Here is a 21,489-nt window from a genome sequence, read left to right on the forward strand (position 1 = left end):
CAAGTTCTAAAAGAACATGGTTGCCAACCAAGAATCCTATACCCAGCAAAACTAACCTTCAGATTTGAAGATGAAATAAAATCCTTCCATGATAAACAAAAGTTAAAAGAATTTACAAATAGAAAGCCTGTGCTACAGAATGTTCTCAACAAAATATTCCATGAGGAGGAAATGAAAAACAACAATGTAGGTCAGCAAAGGGAGGAACTACCTTAGAGAAAAACCACTCAAAGGAGAAACCAAGCTAACTTTAAAACCAAAAATAAGCCAAATGACTGGGAATACAAATCATATCTCAATAATAACCCTGAACGTTAATGCCTAAACTCATCAATCAAAAGACATAGACTGGCAGAATGGATTAAAAAGAAAGACCCAACAATATGCTGCCTGCAAGAGACTCATCTCATAGAAAAAGACATCCATAGACTAAAGGTGAAAGGATGGGAAAAAACATACCACGCACATGGACTCAGTAAAAAAGCGGGTGTTTCCATCCTTATTTCAGATAAAGTGGACTTCAAACCAAAGTTAGTCAGAAGGGATAAAAAAGGACATTTCATTCTGCTTAAGGGAACCATAAATCAGGAAGACATAATGATCGTAAATATTTATGCCCCAAACAATAGTGCATCCATGTACATCAAACAAATCCTTCTCAATTTCAGGAATCACATAGACCACAACACAATAATTCTGGGTGACTTTAATGCACTGCTGTCACCACTAGATAGATCTTCCAAACAAAAACTGAACAAAGAAACCATAGAACTCAATAACACAATCAATAACCCAGACTTAATAGACATATATAGAATATTCCATCCATCAAGGAGGAAATTCACTTTCTTCTCAGCAGCAGATGGAACCTTCTCAAAAATAGACCATATGTTATGCCACAAAGCAGCCCTTAGGAAATGCAAAAAAATTGAGATACTGCCTTGTGTTCTATCAGATCATAATGGACTGAGTAGAAATCAATGACAAAATAAAAAACAGAAATTACTCCAACACCTGGAGACTAAATAATATGCTACTGAATGAAACATGGATAACAGAAAACATCAGGGAGGAGATAAAAAAATTCTTAGAGGTCAATGAGAATGACGATACAACATATCAAAATCTCTGGGACACTATGAAAGCAGTACTAAGAGGAAAATTCATTGCATGGAGCACATTCTAGAAAGGAATGAAAAGTCAACAACTAAGTGACCTAACATTACAGCCCAAAGCCCTAGAAAAAGAAGAACAGAATAACAGCAAAAGTAGTAGAAGACAGGAAAAAATTAAAATCAGAGCTGAAAACAATGAAATTGAAACAAAAGAAACTATTCAAAAAATTGACAAAACAAAAAGTTGGTTCTTTGAGAAAGTAAACAAAATAGACAAACTCTTAGCCACACTAACAAAGAGAAAGAGAGAGAAAACTCAAATTACTAAAATTCGTGATGAAAAAGGAAATATCACGACAGACACCACTGAGATACAGAACATAATTAGAAGCTACTTTGAAAATCTGTATTCCAACAAAATAGAAACTACTGAAGACATTGACAAATTTCTAGAGACATGCTCCTCCCAAACTGAACCAGGAGGACATATGCAATTTATTTATTTATTTATTTTATTTTTTTTTTAAACAAATGGGATACATGTTGTTTCTCTGTCTGTACATGGCATAAAGGCATACCATTTGTGTAATCATAAATTTACATAGGGTAATGTTGTTTGATTCATTCTGCCATTTTTTTCCTTCCCCCCCTCCCCTCCCACCCTTCCCCTCCATTTATACAGTCCTTCCTCCATTCCTGCCCCCCTCCCTAAACCCAACTCCGACCCCAACACTAACCCTTCCCACCCCCCATTATGTGTCATCATCCACTTATTAGCGATATCATTCTTCCTTTGGTTTTTTGAGACTGGCTTGTCTCACTTAGCATGATATTCTCCAGTTTCATCCATTTGCCTGCAAATGCCATAATTTTATCATTCTTTATGGCTGAGTAATATTCCATTGTATATATATACCACATTTTCTTTATCCATTCATCAATTGAAGGACATCTAGGTTGGTTCCACAATCTGGCTATTGTGAACTGAGCAGCTATGAACATTGATGTGGCTGTATCTCTGTAATATGCTGATTTTAAGTCCTTTGGGTATAGGCCAAGGAGTGGGATAGCTGGGTCAAATGGTGGTTCCATTCCAAGTTTTCTAAGGAATCTCCACACTAGCTTTCCAGAGTGGCTGCACTAATTTGCAGCCCCACCAGCAATGTAAGAGTGTACCTTTCTCCCCACATCCTCGCCAACACCTGTTGTTGTTTGTATTCTTGATAATCGCCATTCTAATTGGGGTGAGATGGAATCTTAGGGTGGTTTTGATTTGCATTTCTCTTATTACTAGAGATGTTGAACATTTTTCCATATGTTTGTTGATTGCTTGTATATCTTCTTCTGTGAAGTGTCTATTCATTTCCTTAGCCCATTTGTCAGTTGGATTATTTACATTCTTGGTGTAGAGTTTTTTGAGTTCTTTATAGATTCTGGAGATTAGTGCTCTATCTGAAGTATGATTGGCAAAGATTTTCTCCCACTCTGTAGGCTCTTTCTTCGCATTGCTGATAGTTTCCTTTGCTGAGAGAAAGCTTTTTAGTTTGAATCTATCCCAGTTATTAATTCTTGCTTTTATTTCTTGTGCTATGGGAGTCCTGTTGAGGAAGTCTGGTCCTAAACCGACATGTTGAAGCTCTGGACCTACTTTTTCTTCTATAAGATGCAAGGTCTCTGGTCTGATTCCGAGATCCTTAATCCATTTTGAGTTTAGTTTCGTGCATGGTGAGAGATATGGGTTTAGTTTCATTCTGTTGCATATGGATTTCCAATTCTCCCAGCACCATTTGTTGAAGAGGCTATCTTTTCTCCATTGCATATTTTTGGCCCCTTTGTCTAGTATGAGGAAATTGTATTTATTTGGGTTTGTGTCCGTGTCCTCTATTCTGTACCATTGATCCACCTTTCTATTTTGGTACCAATACCATGCCGTTTTTGTTACTATTGCTTTGTAGTAGAGTTGAAGATCTGGTATTGCGATACCCCCTGCTTCACTCTTTCTGCCAAGGATTGCTTTAGCTATTCTGGGGTTTTTATTCTTCCAGATGAATTTCATAATTGCTTGCTCTATTTCTGTAAGGTACATCATTGGGATTTTAATTGGAATTGCATTGAATCTGTATAGCACTTTTGGTAGTATGGCCATTTTGACAATATTAATTCTTCCTATCCAAGAACATGGGAGATCTTTCCATCTTCTGAGGTTTTCTTGAATTTCTTTCTTTAGTGTTCTGTAGTTCTCATTGTAGAGGTCTTTCACCTCTTTTGTGAGATTGATTCACAAATACTTTATTTTTTTCGAAGCTATTGTGAATGGGGTAGTTTTCCTAATTTCTCTTTCTGAAGATTCATTGCTTATGTATAGAAATGCCTTAGATTTATGTGCATTGATCTTATATCCCGCTACTTTACTGAATTCACTTATGAGATCTAAAAGTTTTCTGGTGGAATTTCCTGGTTCCTCTAAGTATACCATCATATCATCAGCAAATAGGGATAGTTTGAGTTCTTCTTTTCCTATTCGTATCCCTTTAATTTCTTTGGTCTGTCTAATTGCTCTGGCTAGAGTTTCAAGGACGATATTGAATAGAAGTGGTGAAAGAGGGCATCCCTGCCTTGTTCCAGTTTTTAGAGGGAATGCTTTCAGTTTTTCACCATTTAGAATGATATTAGGCGTGGGTTTAGCGTAGATGGCCTTTACAATGTTAAGGAATATTACCACTATCCCTATTTTTTCTAGTGTTTTGAGCATGAAGGGGTGCTGTATTTTATCAAATGCTTTTTCTGCATCTATCGAAATAATCATGTGATTCTTGACTTTAAGTCTATTGATATGGTGAATGACATTTATTGATTTCCTGATGTTGAACCAACCTTGCATCCCTGGGATGAAACCCACTTGATCATGGTGCACTATCTTTTTAATATGTTTTTGTATGCGATTTGCTAAAATTTTGTTTAGAATTTTTGCGTCAATGTTCATTAAGGATATTGGTCTGAAATTTTCTTTCCTCGATGTGTCTCTGTCTGGTTTAGGAATCAGGGTAATATTGGCTTCATAGAATGAGTTTGGGAGAGTTCCCTCCTCTTCTATTTTCTGGAATACTTTGAGAAGTATTGGAATGAGTTCTTCTTTAAAAGTTTTGTAGAACTCGGCTGAGAACCCATCTGGTCCTGGACTTTTCTTTGTTGGAAGGCTTTTGATGACTTCTTCTATTTCATTACTTGAAATTGGTCTATTTAAATTGTGTATGTCCTCCTAGTTCAGTTTAGGCAATTCATATGTCTCTAGAAACCTGTTGATGTCTTCGAAATTTTCTATTTTGTTGGAGTATAGATTTTCAAAATAGCTTCTAATTATGTTTTGTATTTCAGTCGTGTCTGTTGTGATATTTCCTTGTTCATTCCGAATTTTAGTGATTTGGGTTTTCTCTCGTCTTCTCTTTGTTAGTGTGGCTAAAGGTTTATCAATTTGTTTATTTTTTCGAAGAACCAACTATTTATTTTGTCAATTTTTTGTATTGTTTCTTTCGTTTCAATTTCGTTGATTTCAGCTCTCAGTTTAACTATTTCCTGTCTTCTACTACTTTTGGTGTTAGTCTGTTCTTCTTTTTCTAGGGCTTTGAGCTGTAGTGTTAGGTCATTTATTTTTTGAGTTTTACTTCTTTTATTAAATGCGCTCCATGAAATAAATCTTCCTCTAAGTACTGCTTTCATAGTGTCCCAGAGATTTTGATATGATGTTTCTTTGTTCTCGTTTACCTCTAAGAATTTTTTAATTTCCTTCCTAATATCTTCTGTTATCCATTCATCATATAGTAGCATATTGTTTAATCTCCAGGTGTTGGAGTAGTTTCTGTTTTTTACTCTTTCATTAATTTGTAACTTCAATCCATTATGATCTGATAGAATACAAGGTAGAGTCTCTATCTTCTTGTATTTGCTGACATTAGCTTTGTGGCATAATATATGGTCTATTTTAGAGAAGGATCCACGTGCTGCTGAGAAGAAAGTGTATTCGCTCTTGGTTGGATGGTATATTCTATAAATGTCTGTTAAGTCTAAATTATTGATTGTGTTATTGAGATCTATGGTTTCTTTGTTCAATTTTTGTTTGGAAGATCTGTCCAGTGGTGAAAGAGGTGTGTTAAAATCACCTAGTATTATTGTGTTATGGTCTATTTGGTTTCTAAAATTGAGAAGGATTTGTTTAACATACATGGATGAGCCACTGTTTGGGGCATAGATGTTTATGATTGTTATATCTTGCTGATTTATGCTTCCCTTAAGCAGTATGAAATGTCCTTCTTTATCCCTTCTAACTAACATTGGCTTGAAGTCCACATTATCTGAAATGAGTATGGATACTCCAGCTTTTTTGCTGAGTCCATGTGCATGGTATGTTTTTCCCCATCCTTTCATCTTTAGTCTACGGGTATCTCTTTCTATGAGGTGAGTCTCTTGCAGGCAACATATTGTTGGATCTTTCTTTTTAATCCAATCTGCCAGTCTATGTCTTTTGATTGATGAATTCAGGCCATTAACATTCAGGGTTATTATTGAGATATGATTTGTATTCCCAGTCATTTGGTTCATATTTAAAATTTTTGACACATCTTGGTTCCTCCTTTATTTGACGGTTCCTTTAGGATAATTCCTCCCTTTGCTGATTTGCTTCTTTGTTTTTTATCTCTTCCTCATGAAATATTTTGCTGAGAATGTTCTGTAATGCTGACTTTCTTTTGGAAATTCTTTTAGCTTTTGTTTATCATGGAATGATTTTATTTCATCGTCAAATTTGAAGGTAAGTTTTGCTGGGTATAAGATTCTTGGTTGGCATCCATTTTCTTTCAGAGCTTGAAAAATGTTGTTCCAGGCCCTTCTAGCTTTTAGGGTCTGGATTGAAAAATCTGCTGATATCCGTATTGGCTTCCCCCTGAATGTAATTTGGTTCTTTTCTCTCACAGCCTTTAAAATTCTGTCTTTATTTTGTATGTTAGGTATTTTCATTATAATGTGCCTTGGTGTGGGTCTGTTGTAATTTTGTGTATTTGGAGTCCTATAAGCCTCTTGGACTTGATTTTCCATTTCCTTCAGATTTGGGAAATTTTCTGATATTATTTCATCGAATAGATTGTTCATTCCTTTGGTTTGTTTCTCTAAGCCTTCCTCAATCCCAATAATTCTCAAATTTGGCCTTTTCATGATATCCCATAGTTCTTGGAGATTCTGTTCATGATTTCTCACCATCTTCTCTGTTTGTTCAACTTTGTTTTCGAGGTTAAATATTTTGTCTTCAATATCTGAAGTTCTGTCTTCCAGCTGTTCTATCCTATTGGTTATGCTTTCTATGGAGTTCTTAATTTGGTTTATTGTTTCCTTCATTTCAAGGATTTCTGTTTGTTTTTTTTTCAATATCTCTAACTCTTTATTGAAATGATCTTTTGCTTCCTGAATTTGCTCTGTTAACTGTCGATTGGTGCGATCGTTCAATGCCTGCATTTGCTCTTTCATCTCATCGTTTGCTTCCCTAATCATTTTAATTATGTACATTCTGAACTCCCTTTCTGTCATTTCTTCTGCCATGCTGTCATTGGATTTTATTGATGTAACATCTAGATTTGTTTGGGGCATTTTCTTCCCTTGTTTTCTCATATTGTTCAGGAATCAGTGCGTCATTAAGATATTGCAGATTTCCTCTATCAACTTATAATGTCCCTGAAGATTGCTAGTATATCCCCTCTTATCCTTCAGTAGCCTGAAGTCTTGGAGGAGGTTGATAATGCAGAGCTCCACAAAGAAGCTGCCTCTCTAGAGGTGGTAACCCTCAGGTGGCGTATATTCCCTGCTAGTGGGCAGAGGTGCCTCCACTTGTTGACCAATGGTCATCCAATGGGGAACTAGACTGCTGGCTGAGGCAAGGCCTGTTTGTGCCTGTGTCTCTGGTTTTACCGTCCCTTTGTGAAAACCTCCCCCGGCAGGGAAGATTCACTCGGTGTGGACGTCTCACTGGTCAGTTGCCCTCCTACAGGTTCCCCTCAATCTACAACTTCCACCTGGGCTGGGCTGTCTTCCTCTGCAATGATCCCAGGGGCCCGGACCTACCTCCTGGGCCTGGGAGCCTCACCCTTCGCAGGCGAGTCTCCTTAGGCTGCCTCTCCCAGAGAATCTGCCCGCCCCCCTGGAAACTTCGCTCCGCCCCTAGGCGTGTCTCTGTGCGGCTCTTCCAGCAAGAAGCCACCTAGCTCCTGGGACCCTGCTCTACACCTAATCGCCTGGCTATGCAGCCCCTCCCCTGAGCCACCACCTGGAGCCTGGTACAATAGCTCCGAGACCCAGAGACCCGCCACACACCTCCTCCTCCGGACAGCCGCCCGGTTTCCGACGCAGTCACTAGGAGTCCAAACAACTCACTTCGGGTCTCCCCCTCCCGCCAACCACCTGTAGCCCTAGGCAGTCACTCCAAGTCCAAGTGACCCGCCCTGTTCCTCCTCCTCCTCCTTGGGGTAGCCCCCCGGGTGTTCAGGAGAGGTGTCTCCGAGACCAAGTGACTCACCACGCTCCTCCTCTAGGCAGGCCACCGGTGTTCAGGAGCAGTCACTTTTAGTCCAATCAACTCACCACTCTCCTCCTCCTCTGGCAACCGCCTGTGGTTCTGATGCAGTCACTCCCAGACCAAGCGTCCCACCGCTCTCCTCCTCCAGGAAGGCCACCAGTGTTCTGGAGCAGCTGCTCCGAGTTCAAACAGCTCGTCACGCAGCTCCTCCTCCGGCAACCGCCGGCTGCTCTGATACAGTCACTCCCAGGTCAAGCAACACGCCGTGCTCCTCCTCTTCCTCCGGGCAGTCCCCCGGTGTTCAGGAGCGCCCACTCTGAGTTCAAACAGCTCACCATGCAGCTCCTCCTCTGGCAACCGCCCATGGCTCTGATGCAGTCACTCCTAGACAAAGTGACCCGCCAGGCCTCTCCTCCTCCTCCGGGCAACCCCCCGGTGTTCAGAAGCGGTCGAAACAGCTCGCCACGCAGCTCCTCCCCAGGCAGCCGCCCGGAGCCCCAGCGGCTGCTCGAGTCCAAGCGCTGTGCTGAGCCGCCTCCTCTACGATGATCCCAGTTGTCCGTGTTTACCGCTCCAGCGGGGGGAGGGGCGTCTCGCCGAGCAACTCCACTTCACAAATTCCCTGCGTTCCGGGGCTACCGCCCCATCCGGGACGCCTCCCCAACAGGAGAGACTCACCCGGCAGCTTTGAGTTGGTCCCAAGTCTCTCACTAACTCCTCTTTTGAGTCTTGCGTTCTGGAGCAGCGTGAAATGCAGCCGCCCTCTAGTCCGCCATCTTGGCCCCTCCGACATATGCAATTTAAACAGATCAATATCAAGCAATTAAATAGAAGAAGCCATTAAAAATCTACCATCCAAGAAAAGCCCAGGACCAGACAGATTCTCAGTCGAGTTCTACAAGACCTTCAAAGAAGAACTCTTTCCAATACTTCTCAAAGTATTCCAGGAAATAGAAAAAGAGGGTACCCTACCAAACTCATTCTATGAAGCTAATATCACCCTCATACCCAAACCAGGAAAAGACACATCAAGGAAAGAAAAGTTTAGACCAATATCCTTGATGAATATAGATGCAAAGATCCTTAACAAAATATTGGCAAACCGTATCCAAAAACATTTTAAGAAAATCGTGCACCATGATCAAGTGGGGTTCATCCCTGGAACGCAAGGATGGTTTAACATCCGTAAATCAATAAATGTAATCCATCATGTCAATAGACTTAAGGGTAAGAATCATATGGTTATTTCAATTGGCGCAGAAAAAGCATTCGACAAAATACAACACCCCTTCATGCTCAAAACCCTAGAAAAAATAGGGATAGTAGGAACACACCTGAACATTGTAAAGGCTATTTATGCTAAGCCCATGGCCAACATCATTCTTAATGGAGAAAAACGAAACCATTCCCTTTAAAAACTGGAACAAGACAGGGATGTCCTCTTTCACCACTTCTATTCAACATTGTCCTCGAAACTCTAGCCAGAACAATTAGGCAGACTAAAGAAATTAAAGGGATACGAATAGGAAAAGAGGAACTTAAGCTGTCACTATTTGCTGATGACATGATTCTATATTTAGGGGATCCAAAAAACTCCTCCAGAAAACTTCTAGACCTCATCAATGAATTCAGCAAAATAGCAGGCTATAAAATCAACACGCATAAATCTAAAGCATTTTTATACGCAAGCGACGAAACAGCTGAAAGGGAAATGAGGAAAACAACTCCATTTGCAATAACCTCAAAAAAAAAAAATACTTGGGCATTAATCTAACCAAAGAGGTAAAAGATCTCTACAATGAAAACTACAAAACATTGAAGAAAGAAATTGAGGAAGAACTTAGAAGATGGAAAGATCTCCCATGTTCTTGTATAGGAAGAATTAATATTGTCAAAATGGCCATACTACCAAAAGTGCTATACAGATTCAATGCAATTCCAATTAAAATCCCAATGATGTACCTTACAGAAATAGAGCAAGCAATTATGAAATTCACCTGGAAGAATAAGAAACCCAGAATAGCTAAAACAATCCTTAGCAGGAAGAATGAAGCAGGGGGTATCGCAATACCAGAACTTCAAATATACCACAAAGCAATAGTAACAAAAACGGCATGGTATTGGCACCAAAATAGACAGGTAGATCAATGGTAAGAATAAAGGACACAGACACAAACCCAAATAAATACAATTTTCTCATACTAGACAAAGGTGCCAAAAATATGCAATGGAGAAAAGATAGCCTCTTCAACAAATGGTGCTGGGAAAACTGGAAATCCATATGCAACAGAATTAAACTAAACCCCTATCTCTCACCCTGCAGAAAAATCAAGGACCTCGAAATCAGACCAGAGACCTTGCATCTTATAGAAGAAAAAGTAGGTCCAAATCTTCACCTTGTTGGTTTAGGATCAGACTTCCTTAACAGGACTCCCATAGCACAAGAAATGAAAGCAAGAATCAAAAACTGGGATAGATTCAAACTAAATAGCTTTCTTTCAGCAAAGGAAACTATCAGCAATGCGAAGAGAGAGCCTACAGAGTGGGAGAATATCTTTGCCAATCATACTTCAGATAGAGCACTAATTTCCAGAATATATAAAGAACTCAAAAAACTCTACATGAAGAATACAAATATCCCAATCAACAAATGTGCTAAGGATATGAACAGTCACTTCACAGAAGATCTACAAGCAATGAACAAACATATGAAAAAATGTTCACCATCTTTAGTAATAAGAGAAATGCAAATCAAAACTACACTAAGATTTCATCTCACCCCAATTAGAATGGCGATTATCAAGAACACAAGCAACAATAGGTGTTGGAAAGGGATGTGGGGAAAAAGTGTTTAAAAGTCATACATTGCTGGTGGGGCTGCAAATTAGTGCAGCCACTCTGGAAAGCAGTGTGGAGATTCCTTAGAAAACTTGGAATGGAACCACCATTTGACCCAGCTATCCCACTCCTTGGCCTATACCCAAAGGACTTAAAATCAGCATACTACAGAGATACAGACACATCAATGTTCATAGCAGCTCAATTCACAATAGCCAGACTGTGGAACCAACCTAGATGTCCTTCAATTGATGAATGGATAAAAAAACTGTGGTATATATATACAATGGAATATTACTCAGCTATAAAGAATAATAAAATTATGGCATTTCCAGGCAAATGGATGAAATTGGAGAATATCATGCTAAGTGAGATAAACCAATCTCAAAAATCCAAAAGGCGAATGATCTCACTGATAAGCGGATGATGACACATAATGGGGAGTGGGAGGGGGGCAAGAATGGAGGAAGGAGGGACTGCATAGAGGGAAAATAGGGGTGGGAGGGGTGGGGGGGAAGGAAAAAATAACAGAATGACTCAAACATCATTACCCTATGTAAACGTATGATTACGCAAATGGTATGCTGTTACTCCATCTACAAACAGAAACAACATGTATCCCATTTGTTTACAATAAACATAAATTAAAATTAAAAATAAACAAATAAAACGAAGTCATTCTGTCCATATGCAACTACAAAAAAATTTTTTTTAAATATATATGTGAATATACATATCTGTGTGTGTGTGTGTGTGTGTGTGTGTGTATTTAACAGGTAGTCACTGAGGTCAGGACAGATCAATAAGGTAGGACTGCTGAAGGCCTATTCCTCCAGCTAAGGGCCTTACCTCATTATATTTATCTTCTGAGAAATGGTATTTTTTTTTTTTTTTTTTTTTTTTTTTTTGCATTTACTTCTTTGAAACCTCCTTTATTGTCAGTTTCTCCTGGGCAAAAAGAGTGGGAGCTGGGATCTTCATATAGTCTGTAAACTGTTTCCTTCCTATTCCTTAGTCTCGTGGTTTTTAAATGTAATCAACCTTCAAGACAAAAAAGCAACAAACTTCCTGAACAGCCACCAGGAAGTCACGAATACCCCTGTAAAAAATTCCTGTGGATGACAAGCTGGCTGTGTGATTGCCATCTGTCTGTCTTCGGTTAAGAGGGCACAAAGGGAGAAGCAGAAGAGAAAATTAAGCCTAAACAGTCCTGGAGGACTAGAGGAATTTCCACATTGCTCTTTAATGCTCTCAACCCCCAGCAGCACTTAAGCCCCTGATTCCTGAAAATTTAGGATGTCAATACATTCTTTGCAGAAGGCAAAAAGATAGACAACAGAGTGAGGCTGCAGGTTTCTGGGGTTCACTTGTGTTCTTTGGGGCCTTTTTAATTGAAATGAGGAGGGTTCAGTCAAACAGGACCTAAAATTAGCCTGCATTTCAGACAACTGGTCCTGGGTCTGGGGTTGTTGCCTCTTCTCAGTGCCAGAACAGGGTCTGTCTCAAGCCATAACAATTCAGTTGAGATATTAAATCTACAATTATGCCATCTTCAGTTGCCTAATTGTGAGTTGGTCAAACCTGGTCTGACAACTTACTGACTCCTGACCACACTTCAGTGTGATCCAGAGCCTTGTTGTAGAAAGGAGTTCCACAGTGGGAACCTAATTCTGTGGATGACACAGGTCTTTTTATCTGTAAAGGTTTTTTCTCTTTTAATTTAATATCAATTTCAGTTAATAGTTTTTTTAGTTGAAGATGAACATACATGTAATAAAATGTATAAAAAACACTAAACTTAAGGATGCAGCTTGATTTTTTTTTTAAATATATGTATTAGCCCATGAAACCATCACTCAGTTCAAGATATGGAATATTTCAGGCACCCTCATAAAGGTCCCTCATATTCTTTCCCAGTCTATGCTCTATAAAAAGTATTCTTTTTATTTATTTATTTAATTATTTCAGTACTGGGGAACACTTTACCACTGGGCTATATCTGCAGCCCTTTTATTTTTTATTTTGAGACAGGGTCTGCCTATTGCTAAGGCTGCCCTTGAATTTGTAATCCTCCTGCCTCAATCTCTTGAGTCACTGGGATTATAGGCATGTACCACCATGCCTGGCTCATCAAAAGTATTCTTTTTTCTTTTCTTTCTTTTTTTGGGGGGGGGTACCCAGGATTGAACCCCAGGGTGTTCAACCACTGAGCCACATCTCCAGCCCTCTTTTATATTTTATTCAGAGACAGGGTCCCACTAAATTGCTTAGGGCCTCGCTAAATTGCTGAGGCTGGTTTTGAACTCAGGATCTTTCTGCCTCAGCTTCCCACGCTGCTGGGATTACAGGCATGCACCACCACGTTACGCATAAGTATTCTATCTTGATATCTATCAACATCTATCAGCTTTGCCTATTCTTTTTTTTCTTAGTTGGTATGTTTATTAAAAATATAAACTAATACAAGCAACAATAGGTGTTGACGAGGATGTGGGGAAAAAGGTACACTCATACTTTGCTGGTGGGGTTGCAAATTAGTGCAGCTACTCTGGAAAGTTGTGTGGAGATTCCTTAGAAAACTTGGAATGGAATCACCATTTGACCCAGCTGTCCCACTCCTTGGCCTATACCCAAAGGACTTAAAATCAGCATACTACAGTGATGCAGCCACATCAGTGTTCATAGCAGCTCAATTCACAATAGCTAGATTGTAGAACCAACCTAGATGTCCTTCAACTGATGAATGGATAAAGAAACTGTGGTATATATACACAATGGAATATTTCTCAGCCATAAAGAAGAATAAAATTATGGCATTTGCAGGTAAATGGAGGCAGTTGGAGAATATCATGCTAAATGAGATAAGCCAATCCCAAAAAACCAAAGGCCGAATGATCTTTCTGATAAGTGGATGATGATACATAACGGGGCTGGGTGAGAGGCAGGCAAGAATGGAGAAAGGATGGATTGTATAGAGGAAAAAGAGGGGTGGGGAAGGGGTTGGGGGTAGGAAAAATAACAGAATGAGACAGACATCATTACCCTATGTACATGTATGATTATACAAATGGTGCAACTGTACTTCATGTACAACCAGAGAAACAATAGTTGTACCTCATTTGTGTACAATGAATCAAAATAAACAAATTAGAAATATATATATAAAAGATATATAATATATATATATATATAAACTAGTAGTCCTATAATTAAATGTCATTGTGTAGGGTGCTGACTTCATAAAACATAATTGTAAGGGACTTCACAAATACACTCTGGACAGAAGCAAAAATGTAAACAAATGACTGACAAGGGAGTGCCATTTCAGACATAATCCCCTTTTAATTAATAAAACAGAGTTTGACACTTTATAATCATACAAACATTCATAGAGGTCCAGTATCACAAACATAATGGTCATTATAATTATAAGATGTCTTTTCATACTTCCCAAATAGTTGTATACTTTAACTATGAAGGTCAGTTACCATAGCCCAACTTGCTCTTTTTTTTAATATATATATATATATATTTTTTTTTTTTTTTTCAGTGCTGGGGATTGAACCTAGGGCCTTGTGCTTGCGAGGCAAACACTCTACCAACTGAACTATATCCCCAGCCCCTTTAATATATTTTTTAGTTGTTGTTGGACCTTTATTTTATATATTCATATGTGAGACTGAGAATTGAACCCACTGGTCTCACACATGCAAGGCAAGCACTCTACCAACTGAGCTACATCCCCAACCTCCCTAAACTTGTTCTTAACAAGTAACATTTTTAGGTACATTCGATCAAAGAGTCCATTCTGGGCCCATTCATTTGCAAGTAGGAGGAGAAACTGAAACCATATCCAGTCTTCATATGCTGCCCAATTTCTTTAAGATAAATAGAGTGACTCACAGCAGGACCACATAGATGAGAAAGTACTGTATGGAGGAGATGGCAACTACATGCATCATGGTTTTATCTCCTCCAAGTCTAGCCTTGGGGCAAGACCCTGAATCTGGAACACTGCAGCTCTGCCGCACCAGCTTCCATTTGGAGTGTTCTGTTCTCCCTCCTCAAGTAGCTACCTCTACCCAGAACTCTGCAAAATCCCAGTTTTACTTATTCTTGATCATCATGTAAGTGGACCCATACAGTACACATGCCTTTTTGTCTGTCTTCCTTGTTTCAACATAATATCTATAAGATTCAACATTACTGATATATAAACTAGTAATTTGTTCATTTTTATTGCTGTGTACTATCCCACTCTATGAATATATTATAATTTAGACATCCATCCTTTTTTTAATTATCAATTTTATTTGATATTATCAAATAGTATCCCCCAATAATTATGTCAATATACACTCCTGGGGCTGGGGGGATAGCTCAGTTGGTAGAGTGCTTGCCTTGCAAGCACAAGGCCCTGGGTTCGATCCCCAGCACCCAAAAAAAAAAAAAAATGTATATATATACACTCCTTCAATCATTTACATTTTTTCTATATCCATTTGTGAACATGGTATATGTTGGCACATATAGTTCTTCTTAAGTCTCTTGTATTTGTTTATTTATTTATTTATTTATTTATTTATTTATTTATTTATTTTACAGACTGCATTTTGATTCATTGTACACAAATTGGATACAACTTTTCATTTCTATGGTTGTACACAATGTAGATTCACACCATTCATGTAATCATACATGTACATGTAATCATACATGTACTGTCTCAGTTCACTGTCTTTCCTTCCCCCATCCCCTCCCACCCCATTTCCCTCTACACAATCCAAAGTTCCTCCATTCTTCTCCTGCCTCCCCCCCGCCACACCCCTGTATTTTATATCATCATCCACTTAACAGAGAAAACATTCAACCTTTGGTTTTTTCATCCATCCATTTTCTGATGGACATTTAGGTAGTTTCCTATCTGGGACTATTATGAATAGAGCTATGAATATCCCTGCATACATCCTTTTGGGACAATATGTATTCATTTCTCTTGAGAATATATCTAACAGTAGAACGGTTGGATTATAGGGTAAGTGTGTTTTTAATGTTAGTAGAAAAAGTGAACACACTTTTAACATCTTTAACTTGTATACTTGTTTTATGCACTTGGAAATAAAAACATTGAATAAAAAAAATAAAAACTTTGAATAAAAACATGTCACTCTAAAAAAAAATTAACTATCAGGTTGACATGGACTCTGACCAATCAGAACATCCTCTGGTAAGTGTGTGCCAGCTATCTGCGATGCATTTAACATGGCAAAAGTTCATGAATCTTGTTAAATAGGAAAAGCAAGTTACAAAAAAGTGCTTATGACATCATATGGCATTTTTTAAAAGTAAATAGATATAAATACATAAATTTAGAAATGTGAATACTAAATTATTAACAGTGGAGAGTCACCTAAACACATTTTTTTTTTTGGTGTGTGTGGTTCTGGGATTGAACCCAGGGACACTCTATCATTGAGCTACATCCCCAGCCCTTTTTTTTTTTTTTTTAATTTATTTTTATTATAAACAAATGTGATACATGTTGTTTCTGTTTGTACATGAAGTAGAGGCATACCATTTGTGTAATCATACATTTACATAGGGTAACGGTGTTTGATTCATTCTGTTATTTTTTCCTTCCCCCCCACCCCTCCCACCCCTCTTTTCCCTCTCTATACAGTCCCTCCTTCCTCCATTCTTGCCCCCCTCCCACCCCTCATTATGTGTCATCATCCACTTATCAGTGAGATCATTCGTCCTTTGGTTTTTTTGAGATTGGCTTATCTCACTTAGCATGATATTCTCCAACTGCCTCCATTATGGCATTTGCAGGTAAGTGGATGAAGTTGGAAAATATCATGTTAAGTGAAACAGGCCAAGCCCAAAACAACCGAAGGCTGAATGTTTTCTCCCATAAGTGGATTACGATATATAACAAGGCGGGGGGGAGAGAAGAAGGAAGGAACTTTGGATGGTATAGAGGAAAAGGGAGTGGGAGGGGGTGTGGGACAGAAAGATAGTAGAATGAAACAGACAGTATTATCCTATATTTATTTATGATTACATGAATGTTGTGACTCTACATTGTGGACAACCATTGATAAGAAAATTTGTACCCCATTTGTATACAATGAATCAAAATGCAGTCTGTAAAAGTAAAAAAAAATTTAATTAAAAAAATGTGGAAAACACCTCAGAGAACTGAAAAAAATAAATAAAACAGCTAATTAACACAAAATACCCATCAAAAATAAAGAAAACCTTAAGTCAAACAAAAATTGAAGAATACATTTATCATTTTCACTACAAGAAATTCTAAAGGAGTTTCTTCAGATTAAAGTAAGATGATACTAGGTAGAAACAGATCTATACAAAAAAATAAAGGACCTATGAATAATATATATATGGGTAAATACTTTAAAAATCCTAAAAATTCTTTAGAAGATAATTGACTCTTTAAGACAAAACTAGAAATAATAATTATGGGATATAATGTATATAGAGGAATAGGAGAAGGGAAAATATTAGTATTCTTCTGTGAAGTTTTTACATTACACAAGAAATGGTATGATATTATTTGAAGATAGATTGCAACAAGTTAAAGATGTTTGTGGTTAACCCTAGAGCAACCACTGGAAAAAATATAAAGAAATAAAGTTAATAAGAGGATTTAAATGAAATACCAAAAAAATACCCAATCCAACACAGCCAAAAAAAAAAAAGGAAAAGGATACAAATAGATGAGACAAATAACAGCAACAAGAAAGAGCACAAACTTTTCAACTGAACCGTATCAACAGGAATGGTCTGATTATGTGCTCTGCCTATTTTTCTATTAAATTAGTTGCCTTTTTCTTATTGATTTTCAAGAGTTCTTTATATATTAAAATAAAAACCTTCATAGTATTTTTCTGTCTTTAATGTTATGCTTGGGGAAACCATTCCCATCCCAAAATAAATAGCTTTTTGACAAGCAGGAGGAGAGAAATAACATAAACTTATATAAAAGCATAAACTATGTTCAGAAAATTATGAGTAGGTGAATTTGTCTGTAAAAGGCATTTAAGGGCCAGTTGTGATGGTGCACACCTATAATCTCAGCTACTCAAGAGTATGAAGCAGGAGAATCGTAAATTGAATGCCAACCTGAGCAATTTAGCAAGGCCCTGTCTCAAAACAAAAAGGGTTGGAGGATATAGATCAGAGGTAGCGTACTCCTGGGTTTGGTCCCCAGTACAGAGGACCAGGGGAGGCATTCAAGGGAATAATAAAGTATAAAGTTAAAAGAGCAATTCAGGACAAGAATATTGCATGCCTTGATTATTCAATAGAGGAGCTCGGTCTCCATTGACTAGAAACAAAAGGGACTACTTAAAATTGTTGTTCAATGAAATGATACCAACAATGGGCTTTAAGGAGGTAAACCATGTGAAAATCAGTGTTTAGATATTCTGAGAGCTGGATGTGGTAGTGCATCCCTCTAATCTCAGCTAACTAGGAGGCTGAAGCAGGAGGATTGCAAGTTTGAGGCTCAGCAACTTAGTGAGACCCTGTCTCAAAATAAAACATAAAAAAGGCCTGGGGATGTGGCTCAGTGATTAAGTACTCCTGGGTTCAATCCCTGGTAGCAAGGCAAAAAAAGATTCCCTAGGGAAGTGGTGGGTGGTGGGAAGAGACAGGAGTTGGAGACCAGTTCTTTTGCAGTAATCCTTATAAGAAGTAACTAAAATATCTATCCAGGTAATGAAAATAGGAATAAAAATTATATGATTACCATAAAACCTCATAGTCTCAGGCTTCTTTCAGTGTTTGGATTTAGACAAGTTTAATTTGAAGTACCACCACTCAAATAAAAGTCACCTGGGGACATTAAGCCTCTCTTTCTCGCTCAGTCCACTCCACTCTACCTTACAGAATGCTACTCTCACCTGCATTTTCCATAAATCTTTACTTTGCCTGTTTAAAAACAAAGAGTTATCTGATGGGTGGCTTTTGGAGAGCTGACTGGGATAGAAAAAGATTGAGAGTTATTAACACAAAGGTGATTATTGAAATTACAGGAGTAAATGAAGTTGCCAAGGAAGACTAGCACAGCATAAACTTGGGGGGTTTTACGATGTTAGAGAGTTCCTCCTATTCATCCTTCCAGACTCAGTCTTAGCCTACAACATATCATCTCCTCTGGGAAGCCTTCCCCAGTCCCCACCTCCTTACCCCCAACTTCATATATGATTTAGGGATAACTCTTTTAGGATAGAGCCCCCTATATTTGACTCTAATAGAATATTAATCATGCTATTATCGTTGGGTGTTTACATCTGTTTACTTTGAGCTTCTAGAAAGGGGGTACCAAAACTTATGTGACATTGTATTCTTCTGGCCTATGGAAGGCTCCTGAAAAATGCCTTCAAGGATGGGAGTATGTAGCTCAGTGGTACAGCATGTGTTAGTCAGCTTTCTTTTACTATAATAAATACCTGAGATAAATCAACTTACAAGGACAGGTTTATTTTGGTTCACAGTTTCAGAGGTCCCAGTCCATGTTTGCCTGGTCCTGTTGCTTCTGGGCCTGTGGTGGCACATAGCAACATGGAAGGAGCTTGTTGGGAGAGAAGCTCCTCACGGAGAGAAGCTCCTCACCTTGTATCAGCCAGGAAGCAAGAGAGAAAGAGGAAAGGTGGGGGTTCTCAATATCCCCTTCCTTCCATTAGACTCCAGCTCTTAAAAGTTCTACTACCTTTCAATAGTGCTGTGGACTGGGGACCAAGCCTTCAACATATGGGCCTCTGAGAGTGGGGATTTGATATCCAAACTATAGCAGAGCCCTTACCTAGCATGCATGAAGACTTGGGTTCTATCACTAGCACTACAAAGACAAAAACAAATGAAAAAAAAATTGCTGAATTTACTCCATCTCGATGATGTGTTGCTTTCCCAAGCATCTTAGTCCATTTCATGTCATTATAACAAAATGTCCAAGACTGAGTATTTTATTTTTTTGTATTTTTTTAGTTGTCAATGGACCTTTATTTATTTATTTATTTATTTATTTATTTATTTATCTGCGGTGCTGAGGATTGAACCCAGGGCCTCACACATGCCAGGCAAGTGCCTACTACTGAGCCACAACCCCAGTCCCAAGACTGAGTATTTTAAAAAGAGAAGAGAAGTTTATTTCTTAACAATTCTGGAACCTGAGAAGTCCAAGATGGAGGAGGGCCTTCATGCCATGTCATGAAGGAAGGTGGAAGGGAAAGAGAGCAAATGAAAGCGGCAGGGGCAGGGGTCCAATCTCCTTTTTATTAGGAACCAAGTTCCTCAATAACGAACCCACTGTTATAATAAGAGCATTAATTCATTCATGAGGGCTGTATCTCTTGACCTAAACACCTGTTAAAGGTCCTACTTCTAAACACTATTGCATTGGGGATTCAGTTTCCAACATGTGAACTTCGGGGACATATTCAAACCATAGAACCAAGGAAGGGATCCCTTAATTTTGCCTCTTTCACTTCTCTGTCAGTTCTGTTACCCCCACACAGCCAGTTATTCATTTTGGAGCATAACTTTCATCCCTTTCACTTCAGTTTAGTATCTTTAAACTCCAAGGGAAAATTGAAAGCATTCTTGATCTTGATCAGTGGCAAAATTGACCCCCCAAAAAATGTACTTTTTTTTTTCTCAGTTCTGAGATCAAACTTAGGGCCTCATACATGCCAGGCAAGTACTATACCACTAAGCTACACACCTAACCCCAAAAATGTACTCTCTTGATCTCAGATTCTCAATCCTCAATATGTTCATTTAGATTATATTTACAAGGGGAGCAAGATCTAGACATCCGGGCTGGGGAGATAGCTCAGCTGGTAGAGTGCTTGCCTTGAAAGCACAAGGCCCTGAGTTCGATTCCCCAGTACCACAAAAAAAAAAAAAAAAAAAAAAAAAAAAAAATCTAGACATCCTCCCCTGAAATGCTTGGGAGTCTAAAGAGAAAAGATAATCTAGCTGAATAAATCTCCTACTTTGAAAACAAGCAGAATCTAGGGACAGTTTAATTTGTAAACATTGGCCCTTCCTAGTACCACCTAGTGGACAAAAAGAAGACAATACATGGGCTCTGAGTTCATGAGGGTAAGTGACCCAACCAAAAATAACTTACTTCCATATCCCTAGAATCTTTGCAATTTACATATAAAGAGGGAATCATGCAAGAAGAAAAGTGTCAAATAAATAGCAATACATCCTCAGGAATAGAGAAGAAAGTAAGGCTAATTTTCTTCACTATCAGCTACAATTGGGGAAATAACTAAATTAATGTTCTTTTACCTCACCCATCCCAAACATAGGGACCAGAAGGAGAATGTGTGGTACTTTAACTCCTCATTAGTGATTAAATTAGTGGCTCTCAGATTTATTATATATATTACATTTATTACTTATTATATATGTATACACATACACAGACTTTACAGAAAAAGTAATTATCATGGAACAAACTATGGACTGATTGTGTCCCCTCCAAATTTATGTTAAATCCCTAATCCCCCAATGTGATCGTATTTGGAGAGGAGGCCTTAAGAAGATAATTGATTTAGACAAGATTACAAGAGTGTGATCTTCATGAAAAGATTAGTGCCCTCATAAAAAGGGACTCTGTCCCGGATCACACAAGGAAAGAGCATGTAAAAGTACACAGCAATAAGGTAGAGGGCCCTCATTAGAAATCAAATCTGCCAGCACCTTGGTTTTGAACTTTCTAGCCTCTGGAACTATGAGAAATAAATGCCTATTGTTTAAGCCTCCCAGTTTGGGATATTTTGAATGGGAGCACAAGCTAACTAAAGACATATACATTTATTAAGCATTAGTCTCTGCTATTTTCTGTTCAATTTAAGAAACAATACTGGCTAGAATTTTCTGAATTAATTTTTTAGGGAAGGTACAATTTTTTCTCTAACCTCCTGAGTTCCGGCTGGGCCT

This window comes from Sciurus carolinensis, chromosome 4, assembly GCF_902686445.1.
Source record: "Sciurus carolinensis chromosome 4, mSciCar1.2, whole genome shotgun sequence".
Lineage (NCBI taxonomy): Eukaryota > Metazoa > Chordata > Mammalia > Rodentia > Sciuridae > Sciurus > Sciurus carolinensis.